Source organism: Pituophis catenifer, unplaced genomic scaffold, assembly GCF_029215685.1.
Source record: "Pituophis catenifer annectens isolate HBS135680 unplaced genomic scaffold, rPitCat1.0.hap2 SCAF_9, whole genome shotgun sequence".
Classification (NCBI taxonomy): Eukaryota; Metazoa; Chordata; class Lepidosauria; order Squamata; family Colubridae; genus Pituophis; species Pituophis catenifer.
This window is the reverse complement of record NW_027256889.1, coordinates 17,581,400-17,603,281: the sequence shown is the minus strand read 5'-3', so window position 1 is coordinate 17,603,281 and position 21,882 is coordinate 17,581,400. Positions and strand designations below refer to the sequence as shown.

The 21,882-nt window shown below is 42.3% G+C and overlaps 1 long non-coding RNA gene across 1 annotated transcript; it reads left to right on the top strand.

Moving 5' to 3' along the window:
- The first annotated feature begins 8,874 nt into the window (after nucleotides 1-8,874).
- Nucleotides 8,875-16,614, top strand: LOC139321120 (uncharacterized). Its single transcript, XR_011600752.1, has 2 exons — nucleotides 8,875-9,033; nucleotides 15,584-16,614. It is a non-coding gene; the product is annotated as an uncharacterized lncRNA (long non-coding RNA).
- Nucleotides 16,615-21,882: the final 5,268 nt, after the last annotated feature.

The window sequence follows — 21,882 nt, the reverse complement described above, 5'->3', positions numbered from 1 at the left end:
AGTGCCTGGAGGCTGTGCGGGCCTGGATGGGGAGAAACAGGCTCCGACTCAACCCCTCCAAGACCGAGTGGCTGTGGCTTCCAGCGTCCCGATATAGCCAGCTGACGCCATCGCTGGCTATTGGGGGCGAATCACTCGCCCCCACGGAGAGGGCTCGCAACTTGGGCGTCCTCCTGGACGCACGGCTGTCTCTAGAAGACCATTTGATGGCCGTGGCCAGGAGGGCTTTTTATCAGGTTCGCCTGATACGCCAGTTGCACCCCTTTCTAGATCGGGACTCTCTACGCACAGTCACTCAGGCACTAGTCACTTCCCGCCTGGACTACTGCAACGCTCTCTACATGGGGCTCCCCCTGGGATGCACCCGGAGGCTCCAGCTGGTCCAGAACGCGGCCGCGCGGGGGATTATGGGGGCGACGAGGCGCTCCCATGTGACACCTCTCCTGCGCGAGCTGCACTGGCTCCCGGTGGTCTTCCGGGTGCGCTTCAAGGTGTTGGTGACCACCTTTAAAGCGCTCCATGGCTTAGGGCCGGGGTATTTACGAGACCGCCTACTGCCACCAATAGCCTCCCACCGACCAGTACGCTCGCACAGAGTGGGCCTCCTCAGGGTGCCGTCCGCCAGACAATGTCGGCTGGCGACCCCCAGGGGGAGAGCCTTCTTTGTGACGGCGCCCACCCTCTGGAATAACCTTCCCCCAGAGTTACGTATAATAACAGACCTCCGGATTTTTCGTCGGGCCCTGAAAACCTATTTATTTCAACTAGCTGGGCTGGCTTGAGCTAATTTTAAATTGATTTTAAATTGGGTTGTTTTAATTTACGGCCAGAACATTTAATTATTTTAATACTGTTTTTTAAATTTTGTATGCTTTGTTTTTACTTAGGCTGTACACCGCCCTGAGTCCTATTGGAGAAGGGCGGTATAGAAATTTAAACAAATAAATAAATAAATAAATAAATATTGTCAATGCACAACATGTGTACAATGAAATTGAATGAGCCTCCCTTAGTGCAGCCCACCCAAAAACACAGAATACATCTCAATAACTAAACTCTATCTCTTAGATTATTATTGGCTATGAATAGAATAGAATTTATTGGCCAAGTGTGATTGGACACACAAGGAATTTGTGTGGGACAACTTGCCTCCAGAAGTTGTGCATGCTCCAACAATGGAAGTTTTTAAGAAGATGTTGGATAACCATTTGTCTGAAGTGGTGTAGGGTTTCCTGCCTAAGCAGGGGGTTGGACTAGAAGACCTCCAAGGTCCCTTCCAACTATTCTATTCTATTCTATTCTATTCTATTCTATTCTATTCTATTCTATTCTATTCTATTCTATTCTATTCTATTCTACCCTACCCTACCCTACCCTACCCATCCCTATCCCATCCTTATCCCTATCCCTATCCCTATTCTATTCTTACCAATACATTGTCATTGCCTAATTTATTCTAAACTCCTTATCCTGAGATGAAGGTTAAGACCAGGGGAACTCCTTGGTTGGGTTCAGACAACCTCTTAGGTCTTTCTCACCTAACACTAGGTGAGAAAGCCATGGGGGAATTTAAGCTTCAGCGCATACTTCCAGGGTCTGAGCCAGCCATGGTCTGAGCCTTGTGAAGTCAAGTCTATGTTTTATGGCAAGTTTTGAAGACCTCTGTTTTATGGGAACTACATTGAGCAAACCAGGCAACTGGGTACTGTTAGCTAAGGAGTCAGCTGCCAAGGCTCAGAGGAGACCCTTTTCTGCCATGCTCGTTGGAATATCGCCATCTCCCCCACCCCCACCCCCCCAATAAAATTTGTCTCCGTCCCTGTTGCCCTTTCACACGCTCTTCAAAACTTGGAAGCCACCTCGCTGGGATGAGATGGAGAGCCAACGTGCCCCGATAGTTTGGGGAGGCGCCGGGGATTTTTCTGAAGGTCTTTTCGTCGGAATGAGGCAGCCTCGTCAAGGGCAGGTGGGGAATGAGGGGCGGGGGGGCTGCCACTCCCAGGCTGGACTCACCGTCCCCTCCGGAGGCTTCAGAGAGGCGCCGCCATCTTGTTTACCGGCCGTTGCCTAGGCTACCGCCCCAGCTTCAGCTCCCGGGACTACAATTCCCAACATTCCAAGCGCGGCCAGCCTCCCCACCTTGTTCAAGCTGGACTTCTCAAAAGTTGCTTTTCAAAAGGCAACTCAGTGGTGAAATCCAATTTTTTTTTTACTACCGGTTCTGTGGGCGTGGCTTGGTGGGCGTGGCAGGGGAAGGATACTGCAAAATCTCCATTCCCACCCCACTCCAGGGGAAGGATACTGCAAAATCCCCATTCCTTCCCCATTCCTGGGGGAAGGATATTGCAAAATCCCCATTCCCTCCCCACCCCTGGGGGAAGGATATTGCAAAATCTCCATTCCCACTCCACTCCACGGGAAGGATACTGCAAAATCTCCACGCCCACCCCACTCCTGAGGGAAGGATATTGCAAAATCCCCATTCCCTCCCCACTCCTGAGGGAAGGATATTGCAAAATCTCCATTCCCACCCCACTCCAGGGGAAGGATACTGCAAAATCCCCATTCCCTCCCCACTCCTGAGGGAAGAATATTGCAAAATCTTCATTCCCACCCCACTCTGGGGCCAGCCAGTGGCGATATTTGCCGGTTCTCTGAACTACTCAAAATTTCCGCTACCAGTTCTCCAGAACCTGTTAGAACCTGCTGGATTTCAACTCTGATCCATCAGTTTGTTTTCTTGGCTGTCCATAGACTCCAATTCCTTTAAGTCTCAGCTCACCCCATACAATGTCAAATGTCTAGAAAACCCAAACTGCCTATCCGGGATGAGAATGCCAAAAGCCAAACATTGTGTTTGCATTCATCCCATGTATCATGGCATAAACATAACGTTGGATTTATATAAATCTGGGCATTGTGGTTTGTAAAAATCCTTTTTTTCTTCCTTAGACTGACATTGGGGAAGCCTTTGTGTTGTTTTCTCTGCAATGCTGTAAACAAGGGGCTTGCTTTCTTTAAGGAAGATTTTGGCTATTGCTCCTGACGCACTGACTTTCGAATAGCACAAAGATAGATGAAAGTGGAATTCACTTTATTAGGGCAATTTTCTCTTTTTTGGCACGCCTTGTATGCAATTTTTGTGCAGTCAAAAAAGGACAAGAGAGGAAGATGAAAGTGAGAAGATTCTGCTAAATCAAACATGCCGCATCTAGCCTAGCATTGCCACATGGATCGATCAAGTGTCTTGGGGAAACCCCCAAGCAAGTTAGACAAATGCAGCCTTCCTGTTGACATTTTTCAGTTCCATGGTACTAAAAGGCCCTGAAAGTTAGTTTAGTTTATTATATTTATATACCGCCCTTCTCCCGAAGGACTCAGGGCGGTGAAAGTAACACAGAATCTCTAACCATTTTTCAGATTTATTGGTCCCTCCCAATTTACAGTCAACATTGGTAAGTAAAGGTAAAGGTTCCCCTCACACATATGTGCTAGTCGTTCCCAACTCTACAGGGCGATTTCAAAGTCAAAGAGCCAGCGCTGTCCAAGGACGTCTCCGTGGTCATGTGGCCGGCATCGCTAAACACCAAAGGCACACGGAGCGCTGTTACCTTTCCACCAAAGGTGGTCCCTATTTTTCTACTTGCTTTTTTTACGTGCTTTCGAACTGCTAGGTTGGCAGAAGCTGGGACAAGTCACGGGAGCTCACCCCGTTATGCGGCACTAGGGATTCGAACCGCTGAACTGCCGACCTTGCGATCGACAAGCTCAGCGTCTTAGCCACTGAGCCACCGTGTCCCTTCAATATCAGTAGAGTGGTACATGATTTGAAAATCGTTCAGATTATTTCCTCTGCTATCTGCAGAAGCCTTAATCCAGCACGTGTTTAAAGTATCTGCAGCTATTAATAAATCTATTCACCTGTGTCTTTTTTTCTGAGGAAGCTTGAAAAAAATCAGCTGCTTTAAAGAGGTTCTGCGTTCGCACCCCTTGAATTCTGAAGACAATCTTCTGATCATTTTTGAAGAATGCATAGTCCTACTTGCTGATCAGATGATCTGCCACTTTGGCTGTCTAAGCATTAGCGCATGCACACTGAATAAAAAAAAAGCAAAAGCCAGCAGATTCATTTTTTGCAAACAAATAAGAGATTTCCATAAATCCTGTCTCCCATCCAAATTATTTTACTCTGTGTTCACGGAGGTGATTAATTTAATTAACCTGACAATATATATCCCCCTAAAAAATAATAACATGCTGAAAATTCAAAAATTCCCTAGCAATTTCACTGTATTTAAAACGTAATAATTCAGTATTTAAATTTATTTAAAACATAATAACCTAAGCATAAATGCATATATTCAGTGTTTCCAATCAGATGTATCTTCAAATATAATTTTCAATAGATGTATCATGATTGACATCCTGCTTCAAATATTATTAGTTCCATCAGGAAGGCAGAAAACGTTATGAGCCAAATATTGGTAGAATGTACGACTTCCTGCCAAATGTGCTGCATAGACAATAGGGAGAAATTAATTTTGGTTTGCCTTTTTGAGATGAATGTACTCAGTTTCCCTTTCTCAAATCTATATGCAGGTTAGCAAGCTAATTTTATATATATAACTCACATTTTCTCTATATAATAATCAAGCAGCTATTGCCGCTGCTAAAGGCAATCACATTCAAGTGTTCCATCTTACAAACCTTATGTGACCTCATAGCATTCAGGATCCTCCCAAAATACAGTACTTTGCAACTTAAAACCAAGAGAAAGACAGTGTCCTTTCACCTGCAAAAGTTAACTGCAGGTGAATTAAATTTTACAGATTCTGCCACACTTGAGGTCAACAGGCCAGTCAAAGGATGAAGACAGACTACAGACAGTCCTCAACTTATGATGACAATTGGGATCAGAATTTCTGTTGCTAAGCAAGGGGATGTTAAGTGAATTGCACCTGATTTTATGGCCTTTTTTTGCCATGTTTTTAAGTGCAATCACTGCAGTTGGACAAAACAATCAGTGGAACCTCTTGCCTCCAGAAGTTGTGGGTACTCCATCATTGGAGGTTCTTAAGAAGACATTGACAGCCACTTGTCTGAAGTCAAGTCAAGTCAAGTTTGAAGTCAAGGAGCTGCTGATACAGTTCTACAGAGGAATCATTGAGTCTGTCATCTGCACCTCTATAACTGTCTGGTTTGGTTCTGAAACCCAACAAGACAAACACAGACTTCAGAGGATAATTAGAAGTGCAGAAAAAAACAGTTATAACCAACCTGCCTTCCATTGAGGACCTGTATAATGCACGAGTCAAAAAGAGGACTGTGAAAATATCTACAGACCCCCTCGCATCCTGGACATAAACTGTTTCAACTCCTACCCTCAAAACGATGCTATAGAGCACTGCACATCAGGACAACTAGACACAAGAACAGTTTTTTCCCAAATGTCATCACTCTGCTAAACAAATAATTCCCCCAACACTGTCAAACTATTCACTGAGGCTGCATTACTATTACTATTAGTCTTCTCATCGTTTCTATCACCCATCTCCTCCCACTTATGACTGCATGACTGTAACTTTGTTAATTGTTTCCTAGTATGATTTGATTGCTTATTTGTACCCTATGACTATCATTAAGTGTTACCTTATGATTCTTGACGAATGTATCTTGTCTCTTTATGTACACTGAGAGCATAGGCACCAAGACAAATTCCTTGTGTGTCCAATAACACTTGGCCAATAAAGAATTCTATTCTATTCTAAATGGTACAAGGTCTTCTGCTTGAGCAGGAGATTTGACTAGAAGACTTCCAAGGTTCTTCCCAACTCTATTATTCTATTAAGTGAATCATGTTGTTCTTAAGAAAATCCAGCTCCCTTCTTTCACTTTGCTTGTCGGAAGCCAGTTAGGAAGGTCACAGATGGAGATCACATGACCCCAGGATTCTGAAACTATCATAAAGAGCCATGGTGGCACAGTGGTTAGAATGCAATACTGCAGGGCTAACTCACTGCTCAGCAGTTCGATTCTGACCGACTCAAGGTTGACTCAAGGACTCCATCCTTCCGAGGCCAGTAAAATGAGGACCCAGATTCTTGAGGGCAATATGCTGACTCTGTAAACAACTTAGAAAGGGCTGTGAAACACTATGAAGTGGTATGTAAGTCTAAGTGCTATTGCCCTTCCTTCCTTCCTTCCTTCCTTCCTTCCTTCCTTCCTTCCTTCCTTCCTTCCCTCCTTCCTTCCTTCCTTCTTTCCTAGCTGTGGTGGTGCAATGCTTAGAATGCAGTATTGCAGGCTCATTTTGCTGACTGCCAGCAGTTCAATTCTCACTGGCCCCAGCTTGTCTCAGCCTTCCATCCTTCCGAGGTTGGTAAAATGAGGAGCCAGATTCTTGGGGGCAATATGCTAACTCTGTAAACTGCTTAGAGGGGGCTGTAAAGCACTATGAAGCGGTATATAAGTCTAAGTGCTTTTGCTATAAATACAAGCGCCCAAATTTTGAACACATGACAATGAAGATGCTGCAATGATAGTAAATCCGAGGACTCAAGACACTTTTTTTGAATGTTGTTATAACTTTGAATGGTCATTAAACAAAGGGCGGTAAGTTGGGGACTACCTGTCTATAGCATATGTGCATCTCTATTCCCCAGACAGAGAACAAAATGGGCATCCCTGCTGTCATCCAATAATTTCTACTACTTCAGGTAGCTGCCTCAATCTGCCTAATGATAAGACCAGCCCTGTTAAAGCGTTAATTCTGTCAATGATGGCAGAGGACCTAAAAGAATAACAGCTAAGGTTGTCCCAAAGGAGCTTTTTTTCAAGAGACAACTGGACTTTCTGGTTTTTCTTTGAAGACATTTCACTTCTCATCCAAGAAGCTTCTTCAGCTTCCAACCGGATGGTAGGGAATGGAAGGATTTATAAGGACGTATCCATAGACTTACAGACGAGAAGCGAAACATCTTCAAAGAAAAATAAGGAAGTCCAGTTGCCTCTAGAAAAAAGCACTTTTGGGACAAACATGACCCAGATGACTGAGAATCTCTGTAGACGTAAGAGCTGAATCAAATAACATTCAATTTGACTTTTAGAGAGAGAAAAAAAAACAGCCAAATCAGTCCTCAGAAGAGAAAATTATCATCAAGGTCGATTTCACTGTTGTGGCAATATCAAGAGGTAATCAAACTGAGGAAAAATCACCAGAGGAAGAAACAAAATACTAAGATTTACAAACTGAGGTAGAAAAATTATGGCGGGGGGGGAACCAGTTGTCACATTGATTGAAATGGGAGCTTTTGGCGCAATGACACAAGTTGCCAAACATTAGGAATTTTAAACTTACTGGTCTTGGCCCCATTGCATTCCCACTCACGCCAGTAATACTATTACTAAATATGCCAATGATACACTGGTGGGTTGCCCCTGGTTCACACCGGTTCTATAGAACCAGTAGTAAAACCGGCGGGAGGCTCCACCCACCAACCCCGTCATCGAAACGCTTCTGCACATGTGCAGAAGCTTCTGCGCTTGCATAGAAGAGCGGCCCCACTGCGAACTGGTAGTAAAGGTAAGTAGAACCCACCTCTGATGATACAACAGTGGTGGGACTCATCGGGGGGGAGGGATAAGTCTGCCTATCAAAATGAGGTGGACCAGTTGCTTTCGTGGTGTGGAGACAATAACTTGGTCCTTAACACAAATAAAACCAAGGAGCTTACAGTTGACTATAGAAGGAATAGATCAGACATCCAGCCCTTGCTTATCAATGGAGAGCAAGGGGAGCAAGTGGCCAGTTTTAAGTTTCTGGGTGTTATCATAAAAGAGGACCTGACTTGGGGCCCTCACATTGCAGCACTCGTCAAAAGGGCCCAGCAGAGATTATACTACTTGAGACTTCTCAGGAAACAACAGCTGAAGGAAAAACTGCTGGTGACCTTCTACCGCTGCACCATAGAGAGCATTTTAACTTACTGCACCTGTGTATGGTTTCCCAATTGCACAGTGGCAGATAGGACAGAGCTCCAGAGGGTCAATGTCATTGCCCAGAGGATCACTGGTTGCCCTCTCCCCTCCTTGGAAGAGCTTTATAGCTCCCACAGCCTCAAGAAAGTTCAAAACATTCTTAAAGATCCATCTCATCCTGGGCACCCCCTTTTTTTTTTTAACTATTATCCTCTGGCAGACGGTACAGGAAAATAAAAACAAGGACAAATAGGCTGAAAAACAGCTTCTATCCCATGGCAATAACCATATTGAATTCTACTGCATATTGCAATATTAATGCAGCATCAGGGGTTTTCAATTCAATTGTGTAGAATGTGAAGGACGTGTGTTTCCGTTTTATTTATTTTTTTTATAGTTTTCGTATGTACGATGTACACTGAAGATGGCATTTAATTTCGTTGTACGAAGTGCAATGACAATAAAGTAAACCTATCGCTTGATTTTGCAAAACATGACTAGAGCCGAAATCATTGTAATTGTCACCTGGTTCATTACACCGTCAAATTCATTTAGAAGAAGGGAGGAAGAGAAGGAGAAGGGCTCTGTTTTAATGATCAACAGTTGTCTTGCCTGCAGATCCCTCCTTTCAGACAGTAAGATTTACAAAATGTCCATCTGGCCTCTGATTGACCAAAGGTTTGCTGTCCCTTGAATGCACTTCCATAAGCCCACCTGTTGTAGCTCTGTTCTTCTAGGCCAGCAGATCAGCTCTGGATGTGTTAAAGGACCAATCATCGTAATCCCCACCCATCATCACCCACACAAAAGCAAATCAGAAGATATTGGTTGTGATGGGTGAGTTCCTTCTGCTTTTGCTTTAGCAGAAAACCTTCTGCATCTCTTCTGAGAGAGAGATTGCTTTTCCCAGACGCTCCAACCTTGAGAGCTGTAGAGAGCTTAACCATGAAGGCCGCTTTGCTCCTTGGTGCCATTCTCTTGATGAGCCTGGTTATGGCTAATGATCAAAGTAAAACTGAAGATAAGAATGAACCTGGAGCTAAACAATCTGACCCGGTGAGTCAAATTAGAATCTTTGGTTATTTCAAACAGCAGGGTTTTATTGGAGGAAATATGTGTTTGAGAACTGGGTACAGGTTTTCAACGAGGGATATATTTCTGAGATGTTCTACTAAACATGGAAGAACTAATATCTAAGTAATTTCTAAGACTTCAATGGTTTATGCTTCATAATTGGTATTAGTGGGTTTCTACTAAGAATGAAATTTCCCTAAGTTATATAGAGCTTACTTGCTGATTGTACGTATGTATGTATGTATGTATGTATGTATGTATGTATGTATGTATGTACCATGTTTCCCCAAAAATAAGACCTGGTCTTATATTATTTTTTGCTCCAAAAGATGCATTAGGCCTTATTTACTGGTTATGTCTTATTTTTGGGGAAATATACTAATTGCGTCTTTCTGGCTGATGATCTTAACTGGGGCTTATTTGGGGGATAGGGCTTATATTACAAGCATCCTGAAAAATCATGCTAGGGCTTATTTTCTGGTTGGGTCTTGTTTTCGGGGAAACGGTATGTAATTAAAAGGGCATGTACTTCAAAACTGATTTTAGAGAACATTGGCATCCAAACTGTTTGTAACCCCAAGCATCCTTTCTAACACATGCTGCATTGTGATTTCTACTGACATAATTGTATTTTTATTTAAGACTGGGTAGATGATAGATGGATAGAATGAATGATAGATGGATGGAATGAATGATAGATGGATGGAATGAATGATAGATGGATGGGATGGATAGATAGATAGATAGATAGATAGATAGATAGATAGATAGATAGATAGATAGATACCAACCTGTCTACCATCCTATTGTGATTGCTAGTTGGCCATTGAAAACTCCTTCTATTTCTGTATCTTTCAGGGGAAAACCTGTTCAACGTTTGTAGATAAAATAGCATAATCCTCTGAAGCATACTATAAATAAGGTGATCCTTATTTATAAGGATCAAAGATAATTACCACAGTCAGTTGGCAAAAATTGGCATCGCTTCATTCCAGTTTCCAGAGGGAATCCTGTTAAATTTTTGCAAATGCCTCAAATTGTATTCTCCCATTTGAACTATTCTCCCTTCTTTTTTGCCCAACTTTTCTGCTCCTCCTTCCTCTTTTCTATGTCTGTTCTCCATGGGCTGTTTGGAGCATCCTCCCTAGTGGGTTTTTACAAGCAGACTATACCTACCAGGGCTTCCTTTTTGGGCATCAGAAACCTACGCTACAGCATGGTTTTCTCCTCTCTCTTTCTTTGCTGCCATCTGGTGGCCATTCCAACTTTTGAATGCTTAGTCCAGTCCAGTAAAGTTACTTGGCAATTATTTTGACTTAACTGAGCACAAATTCATCTATCTACCATAGGACTGTTTCACATCCCATTCAAGTCAAAGCACTGAGCATACGTGCCCTATCATTTTAGTGCTTCATATAGTATTCCAGATTTTATAAATCCCAGTGCTGGGGTCAACCTTTGGGTTTTTTTTTTTTTTTTGCTTTAATTTATATGCCGCCCTTCTCCGGAGACTCAGGGCGGCTTACAATGCGTTAAGCAATAGCCTTCATACTTTTTTGTATATTTATACAAAGTCAGTTTATTGCCCCCACAATCTGGGTCCTCATTTTACCTACCTTTGAAAGGATGGAAGGCTGAGTCAACCTTGAGCCTGGTGAGATTTGAACTTGCAGAAATTGCAAGCAGCAGATGTTAATAACAATGCTTTAGTCCACTGTACTACAGGCTCTTCTGTAGTAAAAATAATTAAAATAATGTATGCAATATGGATTACTAAGAGAACCAGGTTTCTTCCTCTTTTTTTCTGCCTTAACGTATCTCATAAAAACAGCAGCCGTGATGCTTTGTATTCTGTCTGCCCAAACATACACAGTTCCTTTTCGGCACATATATTTATGTAGAATACATGGCATTTAGCAGAGAACACTGGAGGGCTTATCCAAGCCATGATGACTTACTCTCTCCTCGTTGCTTATAAAGGAATATTTACCATTATCTTAACCAACTTTCAAAGCAGGCTGCTTTGGAGCCAAATCATCCTCTGACGACATAATAACAGGCTGTTTCCAGAGATGGTCATACTTTAAGAGTTAGAAACTTAGCTGACAGCAATTAAATTCTAGGAAACTCATCCTGACTCAAAATTCATTTCTTACAAAAACTCAAACAAAATTTCTTTCTAGTGCGCTGCTTTTCCAGCAATTAAATTCAGCATCTTGGAAAGCAATATGTCTTCATAATTATTTTATTTAAACAATGTGCTGTGGTCCTTAAAAAAAAAACATCACATTGGCTGTGTTCCTGTAACACGTAGCCAAACACATTATCTTATAGTGGTGACTGTAATGAGATCATTTGGGTTTGATTAAGCTGTAGTAATTTATAAAATATGAATCCTGGTTTACAGCCCTAAGACTGAAGAAGGAATGGGGTATTCATGAGCAATAAACTGAAATGAAAAGGATCTATTTGCTATTATTTTAGATACATACCTATATATGGTATGATTTGCCTTTCACTTTTGGAGAGGAACAAGAAGTAACCCCATTGTCTTCATTAACTTTCAGTTCCCCTGGTTTAACCCGCTAGATGATACACAGAAAAAACACTCATTTCCTCACAGCAAGTGTCACTTAATAATTTATTCAATGACTCATTTGACCTCAATCTGCAATTTCTTCAGTTTTATTCTAAATGTTCAAGATTTGTTGTATGCAATGCCTGCATTTTTTGAAAAATTATGTTTACACACACTGCAACTACTGTCATTTTAAAAATTATTTAATCTGGTGGTTCCTATTCCATTCCATTCTTCCATTTTATAACTGAAGTGTGCACATACACCATTCCCCCCCCTCCTATTCAGCCATATCCAATTCTCAGGCTATCTGGACAGATCCCTGCAGTTTTCTTTGCAAGGCTTTTCAGACGTGGTTCCTGGGTTCCTAGAGAATGTGACTGGCTGCCCTTATGCCTAAGGATGGACTACCACTCACCATCTCCCAGTTTCTACTGGTAGCCTGGTGGTTTAATTACTACTCCAAACTAGTTTGTCACGCATTCTTCATTTAATTTCATTAAATTAAATTTCAGGTGGAAGGCTAATTTGACCAAACAAGCAGGCTTCACGTGCTTTGCTTTTCCCTTCATTTACTGCCATTTTATTTTAGCTCTCTGACTTGTCTTGATTCCATTAAAGAAAAAAATAGAGATCGGAACACATCAGGGCACTAAAGGCAGTGGTGGGATTCAGCCACTTCGCACCACTTCGGAAGAACCGGTTGTTAACTTTCTGAGCAGTTTGGTGAACTGGTTGTTGGAAGAAAGCATTAGGGCAGAGAACCGGTTGTTGAATTATTTGAATCCCACCACTGACTAAAGGCATCGGAGAATCCTGTGTAAGGTGAAGTGTTTCTGTCCTCTGCCCTGCCTAAAGCAGTGTTCCAATATTTGAGGGGCTGCCACAAAGAAGAGCGGGATCAACCCATTCTCCAAAGCATCTGAAGGCAAGACAAGAAACAATGGGTGTCACCAAGGAGAGAAGCAACCTAGGAGATATTTCCTGACAGTTAGAACAATTAATCAGTGGAACTGCTTGGATGGAATCTAATCAAGGAGAGAAAGAACCCGGAATTAAGGAGAAACTTACTAACAGTGAGGACAATTAATCAGTGGAACAGCTTGCCTTCATAAAATCATGGGCACTCTACCACTGGAGGTTTTTAAGAAGAGACTAGACAGTCACTTATCTGAAATAGTATAGGTTCTCCTGCTTGAGGAGGGGCTTTACTAGAAGACCTCCAAGGTCCCTTCCAGCGCTATTCTATTCTATGCTATTCTATTCAGTTGATTAATTTTCCTTTAGAATCAGCTAAGCACAGCAGCCATGATTAATGTTGTTTTTTTCTTTTCTTGTACAATAAGATGTGTTTACTGGGTTCTTCAAAAAAAAAAAAAAGAAACTTAACAAATCATTTGGTATCAGGATAGCAGAAGCAAATGCCATTGCTGTTATTGCTAGGCTAAAAATTAGAAAGTCAGCACGCTTGCAGTATCTAATTTACAGTAGAGTATCAGGATTACCATAGTTATGTTGTATTTCACCCTTAAAAAATGGGAAGGAAGAAACAGGTGCAGGCCAACTTTCCTCAAGATTTGATCTTCCAGACCTGCTAAATTTTACCAACATGATCAAACGCTACTATTCTGGGTGTTAAATTTAATCAACGCAGCATTCTCCGACGTTGGTAAAGCATGGCATGATCATGGAGCAGATAAAAGTTGCTTCTGTACAAATAAACCAATTCATATTGCTGCCCAAAAGGAGGCATTTATAAAGTTTTAAAAAGGGACACGGTGGCTCAGTGGCTAAGCTATACTGAGCTTGTCAATTGAAAGGTCGGCAGTTCAGTGGTTCGAATCCCTAGCGCCGCGTAACAGGGTGAGCTCCCGTTCCTTGTCCCAGCTTCTGCCAACCAAGCAGTTCAAAAGCACGTAAAAAATGCAAGTAGAAAAATAAGGACCACCTTTGGTGGGAAGGGAACAGCATTCCGTGAGCCTTTGGCGTTGAGTCATGCTGGCCACATGACCCCAGAGACGTCTTCGGACAGCGCTGGCTCTTCAGCTTTGAAACGGAGAAGAGCACCGCCCCCTATAGTCGGGAACGACTAGCACATATGTGCGAGGGGAACCTTTACCTTTACCTTTAAAACCTAGCTGGTCTGCTGCATTACACCAAATGTTGCTTATTTTTAAAAATCATCATTATCATCATTATTATTATATTTATGTTGCTCTGGGTTACTGCCAAACAGCCTTATAAAGTACATTAGGCTGAATCCACAACCCATCACAACAGAAGAGATAATGCTAAGATTTTCATGGACCATCTGACTGATGATTTGATTGTGGACCACTTACCCTTTAACACTTGAATTGAGTCCAAATCTAAAACTTCCGAGCATTAAATCATATATATGCTCACAACGAAGATTATACAATCTATTAAAGTTTGGCCAACTTCTTTAGAATTCAGGCACAATTGTGCAGCCTTCTGCTACTTCTAGATACCTCTTGCTCTCTCAAAATGTCATTGATTTCAGCATGGTCTGAGATTTCAGTATTTCTTTTTCATCCAAGAACTTTATTTTAACATTTCAGAGAATGTCTGCTCAGATTAATTCAAAATTCGAACCTAACTAATTCTACCGTTCTAGGTTTGGGGTGACATTCGTTTCCTCGGAGATACATGTCTTAAAACATTGCTTTCAGCTTTTTCTGCATTTCCTTTTCTGTGCACTAAAATAAGATGCAGGAGCAGGCACTCTTTAGGCAGGAAGAGGAAACCATAATTTTGTAAGTGCAGCCAACAGGTTTCTTCAAGTTCTAATTTGTCCGTTGCAATGGTTGCATTGGTTTAACTGATAACTTGAACAACTGGTGCCAGGATCTGGGCAAGGTGGAACACAACACATTATGAGAGTATAAACAGAAATTTAATTAACCCTTGGAACACAATGAGACAAAGTTAGGAGGTCTGTGGACGAGCAAGTCATGGAGACAATGGGGACAAAGGATGTCTTAAGCAGGCATTCCCTGTGCAGCTTCTAACCAAAATTCTTCCCAAAGGAATCATGCATATTTTCAGGTTCCAGTTAAGATTCATGGAGTCATTTGACCCAGGATGAGGGTGATTCACAACAATCTGCTTTTTCCACAATTTTTCCCATGTATCTACCTGCTTTGAAGATCTTTATGCATTTTCTAGATACAGTGAGATTTGGAGAGTTTGAAGCACAGGGAGTTTTGAAGCCAGAATGCATTTAGATGTTCTTTTTCAGACTTTTCTTAAAATGTGAAATGAACTCTTGAGTTGAGTGGCACACCCTCTTCCTCCAAACAATTTTTGTTTGGAGGAAGTACCAAACAATTTTTCCCCCATAAGGAATAATGTCATGAGTCACAAGGCAGGCGACACTGACAAATGCTAGCTTGTGCATTGACTACCAAACAAACACTGAATACCAGGACAAAATTTTCTTGTCAAAATGCATTGAGTACCAAACATGATGAGTTTCAAAGCAGTTGAGTACCAAGGTATCACTGTATCTCCTATTAAAATTTCTTTTCTGGGTTTTTTTTAATGCATTTGCTTCTCCAATCATATTAGAATATTATAGGTATTGCTAGGAGGGGAGGAGAAACAGATGTTAATGATATTTCGGAATAAATGTTCCGTGTTCTTCTATTTTGCATACGTTGTTATTTATTTCGTTGTTATTTTTATTTTTTAAATTTTGCATGCCTCCCATCTCACTTTCCAAAGCTACTCTGAATGGTCTGAAGATCTTACCTCTCTACCCTGGTGGGATACATAGATGTTAAAATCATGTGTATATACAGGACAAACACATATTTCAGCTCTGTGAAACGGGACACGTGTCAGTGAATAAAATAATTGCTAAGTGTTCAGGTTTCTGCATGCCCTATTTGACCCAATATAAAACATCTTTCTCAATTTCTCTTTCAACAGAACAGGATAACTCCTCCTCCTAAGTCTACTGGCATAATGGTGTCTGGGGGCCCAGTCTTCTTTTTGTTGCCACTGATGTGGATGGTGATCCATCTTCTTCACATTTAATGAACCTGAAACTTCACTTTTCAGGAGAACATGAAGGTCCATCAGTCCTACCCAAGTTTAAGAAAGGGAGCTCCTTTCCATTCCTAACAGCTTAATAGTCCAGCCGGCTTCCTGCTCTTGCTGCAATATTAGTCCAACATGTTAGACTATCCATGATTTCACTGCATCGGCCAACTAAACAGGGAAATGAAAAGAAAGCCAGGGAAATATCTGATGTCAATCCTCAAGTGCATGCATTTGTTTGCAATATGACTGTCACTGTTCAGAGGAAATCTGGCGTAAGAGGAGTTATGAAATATCTCAGACACCTCTTCTGCTCCTGAGAGAGATAATCCAGATCATACTTTCCTTACAATATCCTTTTGCAGAGCTGTCTAAAGATGGACATTAGCCACAGATGCCTGTAATCATGTCTCGTCCATTATGGTGTCCATCCTACTGATGCTCTTTTATATTTGGTTTCCCAAGCAACGATGATGTCACCTCTGGAGAAACGATTATATCTTTTCCTATGAATCTGCCTTGTGAGAATCCTTCTCTTGTCTCAAAGAAAGAAGTTAACTCCTCTACCCAGAAGGCTTCATCTTGATGAGCTTCATCACTTCAAGATAAGAATACCAGTTGTTCTACAGTAAAGCAACATCTAGCGTGGTGGTTCCACCAGATTATCCTTTTTTAACAGGACAGGAGAGGACAATTGTTCATCAGACTGGAAGTAACGAAACATACAGAATGTCTTCGATTGTAACTGCATCTGCCTATGTGTGAAATGTAATCAGGTTTTTTTGCATTTGCCCATTTACAGAAAACAGCCCAAAGTTAAAATAATAACATAAGATACAAGTTTGTTTTATAAATTGGTTGCTGTTACTTTCTGTAATATACGTGCAGGTTGATTTCAATAAAAGCTTTTTGGCTAGCTGGCAATTTTGTCTTTTTTAATTGTCTGGGCTATTTAAGAAAATCCTCCAAGGCAAGGTTGCTGGGTTAGCTTTACAGAAGAGCAAAATAATGGCGAATTCTTTGAAGAGAGTAGCGCAAAGACGGGGGAAACCCTGGATGATGGATTTCATTGCATATATATATCAGTCTGATCTCACCTTATAAAACTCAATTTCTAAATTCTTTGGGCAACTCATAGGAACATAAAAAGATTTGGCTGTGTAGAAAGAGACTACTATGTCCTATCACTTGGACCAGTGGTAGAATTAAAAAATTTTTATTACTGGTTCTGTGGGCGTGGCTTGGTGGACATGGTGTGGCTTGGTGGACATGGCTTGGCGGGCATGGCAGGGGAAGGACACTGCAAAATCTCCATTCCCACCCCACTCCTGGGGGAAGGATACTGCAAAATCCCCATTTCCACCCCACTCCAGGGGAAGGATACTGCAAAATCCCCATTCCCTCCCCACTCCTGGGGAAGGATACTGCAAAATCTCCATTCCCACCCTACTCCAGGGGAAGGATACTGCAAATCCCCATTCCCTCCCCACTCACTCCTGGGGGAAGGATATTGCAAAATCTCCATTCCCACCCCACTCTGGGGCCAGTCAGAGGTGGTGTTTGCCAGTTCTCCAAACTACTCAAAATCTCTGCTACTGGTTCTCCAGAACCTGTCAGAACCTGCTGGATTTCACGCCTGACTTGGACTCTATAGTGCCCTATAGTATTTACCTTATTTAAGCAGCTGTGTCTCCATTGGCTCACATTAAGCCTGTGGTTTACTTTTTCATCTTTGGCAAGTTTAAAATGTGTGGACTCACAGCAAAGCAAAGCTGGCTGGGGAATTCTGGGATTTGAAGTCTACACATCTTGCTAAGGTTGAGAAACACTGGTTAAACACTAAGATCTTTTTCATGTATGAACTAGATCTCTCTTCCCCTTCCTATATTTTTTCACCCCTTCTTCTTCTTGTGCCATATCTGTCATGGAACGTTGGCGATCATGCTGGTGATTTTTCAACCCAGAAGCAGAATTTCATATATTTTTTCCTGCTAAACTTTATCTTGTTGTTTTTATTGGCCATTCTGGGTCTTTCTGAATATTCTCTTTCTCTTCCAAAGTGTTGCTCCTTACTCTTCATTTTACAACATCAGCAAGTCTGATAACCATTTCCTCAACTCCTTCATCCAGGCCGTTAATAAAAATGTGCCCGTTGTGTCATTTCATTCAATACTGCTCTTCAAGCTGATGTGGAGTTATTTATTAAGTATACATAAAACCAGTATACGTAAAAAGTAAGTATACATAAATGAATCCATTGGGATGGCGGTCATCCTTGCAAGCATTAATACAATTAATACAATTGAGCGAGTCCAGAGGTATTTCACGAGAAGAGTCCTCCACTCCTCTGCTCACAACAGAATCCCTTATGCCATCAGGCTTGAAATTTTGGGATTAGACAGTTTAGAACTATGCCGCCTTCGGTCTGACCTAAGCGTAGTACACAAAATTATCTGCTACAACGTCCTACCTGTCAATGGCTACTTCAGCTTCAACCGTAATAATACACGAGCACACAACAGATACAAACTCAAGGTAAACCGCTCCAAACTCGATTGCAGAAAATACGACTTCAGCAACAGAGTGGTCAATGCCTGGAATGCACTACCTGACTCTGTGGTTTCTTCCCCAAACCCCCATAGCTTTAGCCTCCGACTGTCTACTGTTGACCTCACCCATTGGGTTTCAAATCCCATTCCTACTAGTTTGCTTGTGGGCGCTCGTGCGCTCGTGCATGTGCGCAACACTTCTGCGCATGCACAGAGACATCTGGGCGGGTGGGCAGAGCTTCCCGCTTCCGCCACTACCAGTTGGCCTGATCCGAGGCGAACCAGTAGCAACACACCACTGAACTCACCCCATTCCTAAGAGGTCTGTAAGGGGCGTGCATAAGCGCACCTACTTGCCTAACCATCCCTGTCCTAATGTCCCCATTTATTCGTATCCTTATCCTATATTCATAATCATATTTATACTTATATCTGTTATCTTACACGTGTTTGACAAATAAATAAAATAATTAAATAAAAAAGCAGAGAGTCCTGCAGTGTGCAAGCCCTTTTAGCAATTCTTTGCAAAGGAAAGGAGCCTGGATAGCTCTGCAGACTAAAAGCACTGTAATTTAACACCAGCTATCTGCAATTAAAGTAAGTTCGAATCTTGCCAGGCTCAAGGTTGACTCAGCCTTCCAGCCTTTCTAAGGTAGGTAAATTGAGGACCCAGTTTGTGGGGGCAATAAGCTGACTTTGTATAAAATATACAAAAGTATGAAGGCTATTGCTTAACGCCTTGTAAGCCGCCCTGAGTCTCCGGAGAAGGGCGGCATATAAATCAAATTAAAAAAAAAAAAAAGGCCCTGCCTACTTTTCAGCTCCAGACAGAAGGATTTGCAGGGTCTCCTTCCCCCATTTTGTTTTTATTTCTATTTGTAGATCCAAGCAATTCCTGAGTCTCTATTTCAATGGTGTTCAAGCTCTTTTTTTTTTTAGCAATTCTTTCATGCAAAATTGCTGCTTGCCTTTTCAGGACACGTGTTTATATTTATTTGTATTTGTAGTATTAGCAGTATTTTTTGTATTTGTATTTGTCAGGCATTTATCTGGAATAGCATAGGGTCCCCTGCCTGAGCGGGGGGTTTGACTAGAGGACCTTCAAGGGCCCTTCCAGCTCTACGTTCTATTAGAACTCAAAGAGGGGGTCAATATTTCTTCTCCTCCAGTCTTCCGAGACTTCACCAATTTCTGGAGACAGCCTTGTATCCTAATATTTAATTTGTATATATGTCTTTGGACTCACTGTCCAAAAAAAAAAGACTCACTGGAGAAGAGCCTAATGCTGGGAACGATTGAGGGCAAGAGAAGAAGGGGACGACAGAGAACGAGGTGGCTGGATGGAGTCACTGAAGCAGTCGGCATGAGCTTAAATGGACTCCAGAGGATGGTAGAGGACAGGAAGGCCTGGAGGAACGTTGTCCATGGGGTCGCGATGGGTCGGACACGACTTCGCAACTGACAACAACAACGAATGTCCTCGGAGGCACCCTGATTAGCTATTTTATATTTTCAGAAGACTGGCGTATCCCACTAACAATAAAAACACAATCCAGAAATTAATGTTATTTCAGATTTTAGCCCGAAACATGTCACTATTGTTAACACAAATTTGCTTCGCCTTTTTCTTTCACCTAATTTACTGACTGTGCTTCTACTTAAGCAGGCAAAAAAAAAACAATGCTATTGTGGGGTGTGGGTTTTTTTGCAAACGTTCTGCAGCTTCTGAGGGTGTCAAGAAATGAGAACACCTGCTCATTTCACAGAGCCTCCTCACTCCTAGTGACAGCCGCAAAGCCTACATCGCTGGTAATCTTACACCCACCGGAGCTGAACAATGCACCGTTCAGGAAGTGGGTAATTTTTTTATCTTCAGATCTTATCACCACCGATTCATGGAGACAGCACCGAGAGGGGAAGGGAGTGCATTCAACCCGCTCGTTTTGTGACTGTGTGCGTACATGGGTCTCTGGTGCTGATTTCTTAGGTTGGAGACAAAATTCCTACCGTTGGAATTATACGTTCAGCTGCAAAGCAAAATGGGAAAGATTGAAGAAATTTAAGAAAAGAGGCGGATACCCTAAGCCAGTGTTTCTCAACCTTGGTAGCTTGAAGATGGGTGGACTTCAACTCCCAGAATCCCCCAGCCAGCAGCGCTGGCTGGGGGATTCTGGGAGTTGAAGTCCACCCATCTTCAAGCTACCAAGGTTGAGAAACACCGCCCTAAACACTAGCATAAGACACTGGAGGTTTCTCTTTGGCACTTGTTTTTGTTTTAACGTTCAAAACAGGATGTCTGTGTGTGTCCCTCGCCCACTCTACTGTGATACATCATGCTCCGTTGCCTACAAAACATGTGAACTGATGTTTCAGATAAAGATAGGAAGCCATTTCCTGTTCTCTACCACAGACTGCTTAACTCAGTCCTTACCTGTTCACTGCCTTCATAGACACAGTGGGAGAGGAAATGCCGCCTTTCAGTTACTTTGATTATCTCCAACCCCACCCCGGTGAACACACACGCACACGGAGTATTAAGCAGCCTCCTTAAGACCTGGAGGAAAACCTCACAAACTATATAGTCAGGATAGGTCCATCCATGGAGTCATTTCTCATTTTGCATCCAGCCACAATATCAACATGCGCTGACAAGATGATATTGCTTCCTGTTGAAAGAAATATCCATCTGGTTCAGTTCCAAGCCGGGAGAAAGGCACAGGAGACAAAATGGAGGCTGATCGGAAAGAGGGTTTGAATGGTGAAGCAGAACCACCAAGCACATGGTTCTGGGTAGCTGACCACATGGAGTTGAGAAAGAGGGGAGGCATTTATACCTTCTCTTGGGCTTTGCACTTGAACTTCCTGTTCCTGTGCAAGAACATGTATTCTATTAGGTGTTGTAGGGGTCATAGCTAGGTTGTCCCAGGTTTGGTTGAAGTCTGCTGGGTGATACAATTTCCTCAGTGACTGTGCCATGTGGTGAGCTCTGCTGCTAGATGGGTTAATCCTATTATGTCCTGGAGGGTCATGTCTTAATCCCATCACCCTGGAGCTGGAGGTCTTTTGTCTTGTAGATAAGCTGGCCCAGTCTTTCTTAATGGGCCCCAAATATCTGCTGGGGGCAAGGAGCTGCTCTTTGCCTTGAAAACATGTTTATTATTTTATCATCCAGGGAAATATCATAGTCTGCCTTTTTAATATTTTTCAAAATATTTCATTCTTCTAGGAGTGGGGTAGGTGCTAACTTTCTACACTCCTTCTACTTCACAGCCTAGGACAGGGGTGAGCAAATTGTGACTCTTTTACAACCTGTGGACTTCAACTCCCAGAATTCCTGAGACAGCCCCAGGAATTCTGGGAGTTGAAGTCCACAGGTTGTAAAAGAGCCACATTTGCCCACCTCTGGCCTAGGAGAAAGCCTTAGGGACCCTTAGCTGCATCCTCACACAATAAAGTTTCTCTCCTTGTTCCGGTACCATTCAAAATCAATGTCAACATGTTAGACTTTGTCATTCATTAGTTAATGGAGAAATCATGAATATTCAGGGCCTAAAGGGGAACAGGAATCAGGGACATCCCCTCTACAGCAATGTTTTTGAAGCTTAGCAACTTTAAGATGTGTAGACTTCGACTTCCAGA